This window comes from Bos indicus x Bos taurus, chromosome 15 (assembly GCF_003369695.1).
Source record: "Bos indicus x Bos taurus breed Angus x Brahman F1 hybrid chromosome 15, Bos_hybrid_MaternalHap_v2.0, whole genome shotgun sequence".
Classification (NCBI taxonomy): domain Eukaryota; kingdom Metazoa; phylum Chordata; class Mammalia; order Artiodactyla; family Bovidae; genus Bos; species Bos indicus x Bos taurus.
In genome coordinates this window covers 38,568,201-38,576,317 of record NC_040090.1, presented here as the reverse complement: position 1 = coordinate 38,576,317, position 8,117 = coordinate 38,568,201, and the positions used below count along the sequence as shown (strand labels likewise).

The following is an 8,117-nucleotide window of genomic DNA, read 5'->3' as shown; positions in this document are numbered from 1 at the left end:
ATGGCGGGTGAAAAGGCTGAGAAGCCAGATACTAAGGGTAAGAAAACCTAAAGCCAAGAAGGCTGATGCTGGTGAGAAAATTTGAAAAGTGAAGAAGGTTAAGAAGGGGAAACCCCACTGCAGCTGAAACCCTGTCCAGATCAGAGGAATTGGTAGATATTCCCAATCGGCTATGTGTTGCAGAAAGGCCTTGTACACGAGGAAGTACTCAGTGGCAAAATCCAAGGTTGAAAAGAAAAAGAAGATGCAGGTTCTTGCTACTGTCACAAAACCAGTTGGTGGTGACAAGAATGGTGGTACCTGAGTGGTCAAACTGCGCAAAATGCTTAGGTATTATTGTACTGAAGATGTGCCTGGAAAGCTGCTGAGTCATGGCAGAAAACCCTTCAGTAAGCCTGTGAGAAAGCAGGGCACCAGCATCACTCCAGGGGCCATACAGATCACCCTCACTGGGCGCCACAGAGGCAAGAGGGGCAGTTTCCTGAAGCAAGCCGAGCAGCAGCTTGCTACTTGTGACTGGGCCTCTGTCCCTCAATCAAGTTTCTCTGCACAGAACACACCAGAAATCTGTCATTACCACCTCCTCTAAAATTGATATCAGTGGAGTGAAAATCCCAGAACATCTCACTGATACTTACTTCAAGAAGCAGCTGTGTAAGTCCAGGCAACAGGAAGGTGAGATCTCTGACCCACAGAGGGAGAAATAGAAGACTACAGAGGGAGAAATAGAAGACTACAGAGCAGCACAAGGCTCATCAGAAAGGGTGTGGACTCACAAATTCTGCAAAGAAATCAAAGCTGTTCCTCAGCTCCAGGGCTACCCCCACTCTGTCTTTGCTTTCACAAATGGAATTTATCCTTGCTAAGTAGTGTTCTGAACTTCTTACAAAGAACCTAATTAAGTAACTTGTACATCCTGGAGCCCCCACCCTGCCCCTCCCCATAAAAACCACAAAACTGAAAAAAAACAAGGAAAGACTGAGAAACTGTTACAGACCAGAGAAGACTAAGGAGACAAGATGCCTAAAGGCAATATGGTGTCTTGGAAAGGATTCAAGAGCAGAAAGAATACCAGGAAAAATATTGTGAAAGCTGAACTAAGTGGGAATTAATTGTTTTAGTTCATATCTTTGCTGTTACAAACACACTACAGTAATACAAGATGTTAAAAATAAGGAAAATAGGGTGATGGGTGCATGAGAACTCTTTCCGTAAATCTAAAACTATTCTAAAACAAAATGGTTATTTTTAGTTGAATTTATGTATACCCTATGGCTTAGCAATTACAGTCCTCAGAATATACCTCGCAGAAATGTGTGTGTGCAAGTATATGCCAAGAGACATACAAAAATAGCCACATCAGCATTGTTTGCCAATTCGTAAGCACTGGAAAAGATCCAGAGTAAACCTATAAGTAGAACCAATAAATAAACTGCAATAAATTCATACATCAAAATCCTAGACAGCAAAGAAAATATATGACCTGTAGCTACATGCCATTAGGATGAACCACACAAACATAACCCATGAAAGAAGTCAACCCCCCAAAGATTATATACCATATAATTCAATTTATAAAAAATATCAAAACTAAAAAAGTAAAAAAAAATGAAACTGGTATACTGTTTACAGATATATGTATAAGTGTTAAAGCCATATTTAAAAAATGGGCTAGTGGTAAGGAAGTAGCTACCATAAAAACTGGTTTATTGTTACCTCTGCAGGGAGGGAGGAATTTGTAATCAGGAAAGATCCCCTGGGCTCTTGGGCGCTCTATAGTAATGGTAATAAGTTAATATAGTGTAGTATAGTAACAGTAATGTTCTATTCCTTGATCTGGTGATGGTTTACATGGGTAATCATTCAGTTTTCACTCACTAAATGCACATTTATTTTGAATACTGTCTTCTATATGAGTTATAGTGTCCTCTAAAACAACGATTTTAGTTCATATGACCAGAAAGAAATAAGACAAATATATTAGAAAAGCACTGAAATAAAATTATTGCAAATAACCGCTCCAGATAGAGGGGAAAATGGATAATAAATATTTCAGAAAATGGTCAAACTTAAGCAGATACCAAACTAACACAAACCAGGTGATACCACTCCACACTTATTAAAATGGCAAAAATAAACTTTAAAAACAACACCACATTGACAATGAGAATGGGATGGAACATTGTTAGTGTAAATGTTATTTGCTACACTCTTGGAAAGCTGCATGTTTAACACAACTATGCAGCACTTCAAAAACATGCATGACTTTTCAATCAGTAACCTTTCTCTCTGGGAAATTAACCAATGAGAAGAATTACAAATACAGAAAAGAAAGTATTGGGCAAAACAGAATAATTTTTTGTGCATAACATAAATAATTGTCAACTGATTAAAATTTAAAGATGATTAATGAATGCATAAAAATGAAACACTTTTTCAGCTATTAAAATGATCTCTTCATTCAGCAATATGCAACACATGCATGGTTAAAAGCAAATGGCAAGAGTGTAAAGATTACAGCCAAAGAACTGAAATCCCTGCATTAAAAAAAAAAAACCAAATACAGCAAAGTGTCAACCACAGTTGTGTTTTGGGCTTCGGACAATTTGTGACAACTTTCTTTAATCAGATTACATTACTTAAGTGAAAAAAATAAAAAGGTGAAAGGCAATATATTTGTCAAATGTTAAAAAAGACAGAAATGAATACCTGTACTTGAATTTGGCCAGTGGGAGTTCAAGGGAAACTTCTGTGAAGAGAGCAACTTTAGGTCTCTGCTGGGGGAGAAGGAGTGTGAGTGATAAACTCTCAATACTATGGGGGTAGAGGTTGACTGATGCAGTGAGCAAATACGCGCTATTCTTTTCAGAACTTTGCTACTTACTGGGGGAAACAGAACTTCAGCGAGGAGCCCAGAGACTGCAGAGCTGACAGTTTTGTTTTCAGTGCAGCGAGAACGGGGCGGAGGCTGCACGGGGTGGAGGAATAAAGGCGAAGCACAGGTGGAGGGAAGACTCTGGGATTGAAGGGCAAACACCTGCGGGGGCAGAGAGCCCGAGGAGTGCCTGAATCTATTAGGATGCAAGCAAGGGGGGAAAATCATACCACCTGACCGTTACGAAGCGGGCGCTGCACTCGAGTTAAAGGCCACGCTAGGTCTTCGACCAATCTGGACTCCTTACCCACGTGCGCACCTCGTCCCGGGCTCCCCGCCTCCCCAGGTCTGGCGGACTGGAACCTGGGAAGTGGCCTCTCCCGCCGGGTCGTCTCCCGCGCCCTCCAGCCGGCTGCGTTCTCCGCTCTGGGGGTCCTAGCAGCTCCCCTCCTGGGCCTCGGGCTGGGGTTGGCCTGCCCTTCCTTGTCTTCCACACAGAATGCGGGTTCTGGCAAGACTCTCACGGGATGTTAACTTTGTATTTTAGAGCGGGCAAAACACACGCCGAGAATTCCATATCTTGTGTCACACGGTGGACATTGGTGGCGAAGATTCAATTCCAGCTCTGAAAACCCGAACCAAAGAGAGAAAGGAAAAAGAGAAGGGGTACCCTCTAATGCGAAGGGGAAACTCATTCTTAGATCGTTACACTAAAACTCCCTCCGGAGCTGCTAGTGCTGCAAAAGCGCGCCGAGGGCAGCGTGGACCGCCTGGGGCGGTTGGACACGCAAGGCCGGGCCCAGAGAGTCTTCCCATTAGTTAGCGGGGCAAGGGGCTGCTCTCACCCTTCCGCTCCCTGCCTGAGTCTCCGAACAGCTTTATGACACATTGCTGCTAGGAAAAGATACATTGTTCATTATAGGATCCTCTGTGTGCAGCACACCTTGGAGGCACACGGCCTCCTTTCTTTCCAGATTATAAATAACGTGGGGAAGAGAGAGTCTGGGAGTTGGGCCCTAGCTCATCTGACCTTTCCTAGACTGGCGGATTCCTAATAAACCGCGTACCTTTATTCATCCATCCAATAATTCCTGTAATTTTTGAGCATCTGTTTCCTGTCTGACCGTTTTCTTGGTCTTCTCTTGAAGGGAATAAAATATCCAAATTTTTCTCCCATCCCCCTTACTCCCACCCCTCCCATGGAGTTTACAGTCTATTGAAGAAGTAGAGATCTATCGGAGAAGGCAATGGCACCCCACTCCAGTACTCTTGCCTGTAAAATCCCATGGACGGAGGAGCCTGGTAGGCTGCAGTCCATGGGGTAGCTAAGAGTAGGACATGACTGAGCGACTTCCCTTTCACTTTTCACTTTCATGCATTGGAGAAGGAAATGGCAACCCACTCCAGTGTTCTTGCCTGGAGAATCCCAGGGACAGGCGAGCCTGGTGGGCTGCCGTCTATGGGGTCACACAGAGTCCGACACGACTGAAGTGACTTAGCAGCAGCAGAGATCTATCAGAACTGTAGTATATCATATGTTATCTTTGCTAAGGAGAAAAACAGTGGGGTAAGGGACCTAGTCCTGGTAGGTGGGGGATAGTGAGGGTCCTATTCTCTTATGGTGGAAAGGGAAGACACTCTGCTAAGGTAACATTTGCAGAAAGGGCATGGGCCATGCAGATAAGATATCCTGATGATGGAGCAGCCAGGGAACCCCTCCAGCAAGAGCCTGACTGATAGATATGAGGAACATTTGAGTTAAATCAAACATCATGGTCGCCATGACTCCATGTTGATATATAGATAGTGCAATTTCATCCAAATCCCACATGACTAGAACTGCTCTTGTATGAATATGGCCTTGGTCCTTCAAAGTTGACTTCCACCCTAATAAATGGAATTAGAATCATCAAATTCTTGGATGGGAGACCTTAGATCAAAAAGGCAAACATGTGTCCCTTTAGGATGGCTTCCTTTTTCTCAGGATTAACCATTCTAAAGACCTTTTCTGGTTGACACAGCAGAAAGATTTGGGAGATTCTAGAATTGTCCATAATCTCATTTAAGGTAGTATTTCTCCAGCTGGAATCTTCATGGAGAGTTTTAAACCTTATTGGCAAAGTAGGAGCCAGCATTCATTGTCATTAAGTAAATATACAACTCTAGACAACTGATACTAAGGGTTCAGCCATGCTGGTTAGCAAGATGGATCCAACAACCTCAATCACACTGAGAGACGAGAGTCCTAGATTGTAAAGATTCATATAAAAATTAATTCAAAAGGATAACCAATAGTGTGAGGGTGAGAGAAAACAAAGTACCTTCTCTTGGTTTGACTCCAGCTTACTATATGTATTGGCTATATAACAGCTATCCAAGTAATGTGCTAAATATTATATTCACAAGTCCATACATCTTAAGAGAAGCTATGTATGTTAGAAGTTTTGGTTCTGAAACCATTTCTAACATGCTCATAAAATCATGAAATAGAACATTTATTTCATGAAAAATTTAAAAAGGAAACTGTTAAAGAAACAAAGTTTTAGAAACTGAGGATCCCAGAACTGTACGTTAGTAAAAATGAATTAGACATCTGCATTTTTATTTAATTTACAAATATCTGGCCATATTTGAGTTTACATAAATGCACAACCTTTATGTCTGGCTCCAGGTGAGTGATCACATCATTGTGATTATCTGGGTTGTAAAGATCTTATGTGTACAGTTCTTCTGTGTATTCTTGCCACCTCTTCTTAATACCTTTTGCTTCTGTTAGGTCCATACCATTTCTGTCCTTTATTGTGCCCATCATTGCATGAAATGTTCCCTTGGTATCTCTAATTTTCTTGAAGAGATCTCTAGTCTTTCCTATTCTATTGTTTTCCTCTATTCCTTTGCATTGATCACTGAGGAAGGCTTTCTTATTTTTCCTTGCTATTCTTTGGAACTCTGCATTCAAACAGGTATATCTTTCGTTTTATCCTTTACCTTTCGCTTCTCTTCTTTCCTCAGCTATTTGTAAGACCTTCTCAGACAAACATTTTGCCTTTTTCCATTTCTTTTTCTTGGGCGTGGTTTTGATCACAGCCTCCTGTATAATGTCACGAACCTCCATCCATAGTTCTTCGGGCACTCTATCAGATCTAATCCCTTGAATCAATTTCTCACTTCCACTGTATAATTGTAAGGGATTTGATTTAGGTCATACCTGAATGGTCTACTGGTTTTCCCTACTTGTTTCAATTTAAGTCTGAATCTGGCAATAAGGAGTTCATGATCTGAGCCATAGTCAGCTCCCAGTTTTGTTTTTGCTGACTGTATAGAGCTTCTCCATCTTTGACTGCAAAGAGTACAATCAATCGGATTTCGGTATTGACCATCTGGTGATGTCCATGTGTAAAGCCTTTTCTTGCGTTGTTGGAAGAGGGTGTTTGCTATGACCAGTGCATTCTCTTAGCAAAACTCTATTAGCCTTTGCCCTGCTTCATTCTGTACTCCAAAGCCAAATTTGCCTGTTATTCCAGGTATTTCTTGACTTCCTACTTTTGCATTCCAGTCCCCTATAATGAAAAGGACATCTTTTTGGGGTGTTAGTTCTAGAAGGCCTTGTAGGTCTTCATAGAACTGTTCAACTTCAGCTTCTTCAGCATTACTGGCCAGGGCATAGACTTAGATTACTGTGATATTGAATGGTTTGCCTTGGAAATGAACAGAGATCGTTCTGCCATTTTTGAGATTGCATCCAAGTACTGCATTTCAGACTCTTTTTTTTGACTATGATGGCTAGTCCATTTCTTCTAAGGTATTCTTGCCCACAGTAATTTGGAAAACTCAGCAGTGGCCACAGGACTGGAAAAGGTCACTTTTCATTCCAATCCCAAAGAAAGGCAATACCAAAGAATGCACAATTGAACTCATCTCACACACTAGCAAAGTAATGCTCAAAATTCTCCAAGCCAGGCTTCAACAGTATGTGAACTGTGAACTTCCAGATGTTCAAGCTGGATTTAGAAAAGGCAGAGGAACCAGAGATCAAATTGCCAATATCCGTTGGATCCTCAAAAAAGCAAGAGAGTTCCAGAAAAACATCTACTTCTGCTTTATTGACTATGCCAAAGCCATTGACTGTGTGGATCACAACAAACTGCGGAAAATTTGTCAAGAGATGGGAATACCAGACTGCCTGACGGGCCTCCTGAGAAATCTGTATGCAGGTCAAGTAGCAACAGTTCGAACTGGACATGGAATAACAGACTGTTTCCAAATCAGGAAAGGAGTATGTCAAAGCTGTTTATTGTCACTCTGCTTATTTAACTTATATGCAGAGTACATCATGAGAAATGCTGGGCTGGAAGAAGCACAAGCTGGAATCAAGATTGCCGGGAAAAATATCAGTAACCTCAGATATGCAGATGACACCACCCTTATGGCAGAAAGCAAAGAAGAACTAAAGAGCCTCTTGATGAAAGTGAAAGAGAAGAGTGAAAAAGTTGCCTTAAAACTCAACATTCAGAAAACTAAGATCATGGCTTCCGGTCCCATCACTTCATGGCAAATAGATGGGGAAACAATGGAAACAATGACAGACTTTATTTTGGGGGGCTCCAAAATCACTGCAGATGGTGACTGCAGCCATGAAATTAAAAGACACTTGCTCCTTGGAAGAAAAGCTATGGTCAACCTAGACAGCATACTAAAAAGCAGAGAAATTACTTTGCCAACAAAAGTCCATCTAGTCAAAGCTATGGTTTTTCCAGTAGTCATGTATGGATGTGAGAGTTGGACTAAACGAAAGCTTAGCACCAAGGAATTGATGCTTTTGACCTGTGGTATTGGAAAAGGCTCTTTTTAAAAAATTAATTAATTAATTTATTTTAGTTGGAGGCCCATTACTTTACAATACTGTAGTGGCTTTAGCCATACATTTACACGAATCAGCCACAGGTGTATATGTGTTCCCCATCCTGAAACCCCCTCCCACCTTCCTCCCTATCCCATTCCTCAGGGTCATCTCAGTACAGTGGCCCTGAGTGCCCTGACTCATGCATCAACAATGGATTGGCAATCTATTTCACATATGGTAATAAACATGTTTCAATGCTATTCTCTCAAATCATCCCATCCTCGCCTTCTTCCAGAGTGCAACAGTCTGTTCTTTATATCTGTGTCTCTTTTCCTATCTTGCATATAGGGTCATCATTACCATCTTTCTAAATTCCATATATATGCGTTAATATACTGT

The 8,117-nt window shown here is 41.5% G+C and overlaps 1 pseudogene; it reads left to right on the top strand.

Annotated features, from left to right (window-relative positions):
- Positions 1-878, top strand: LOC113905193 (annotated as a pseudogene).
- Positions 879-8,117: the final 7,239 nt, after the last annotated feature.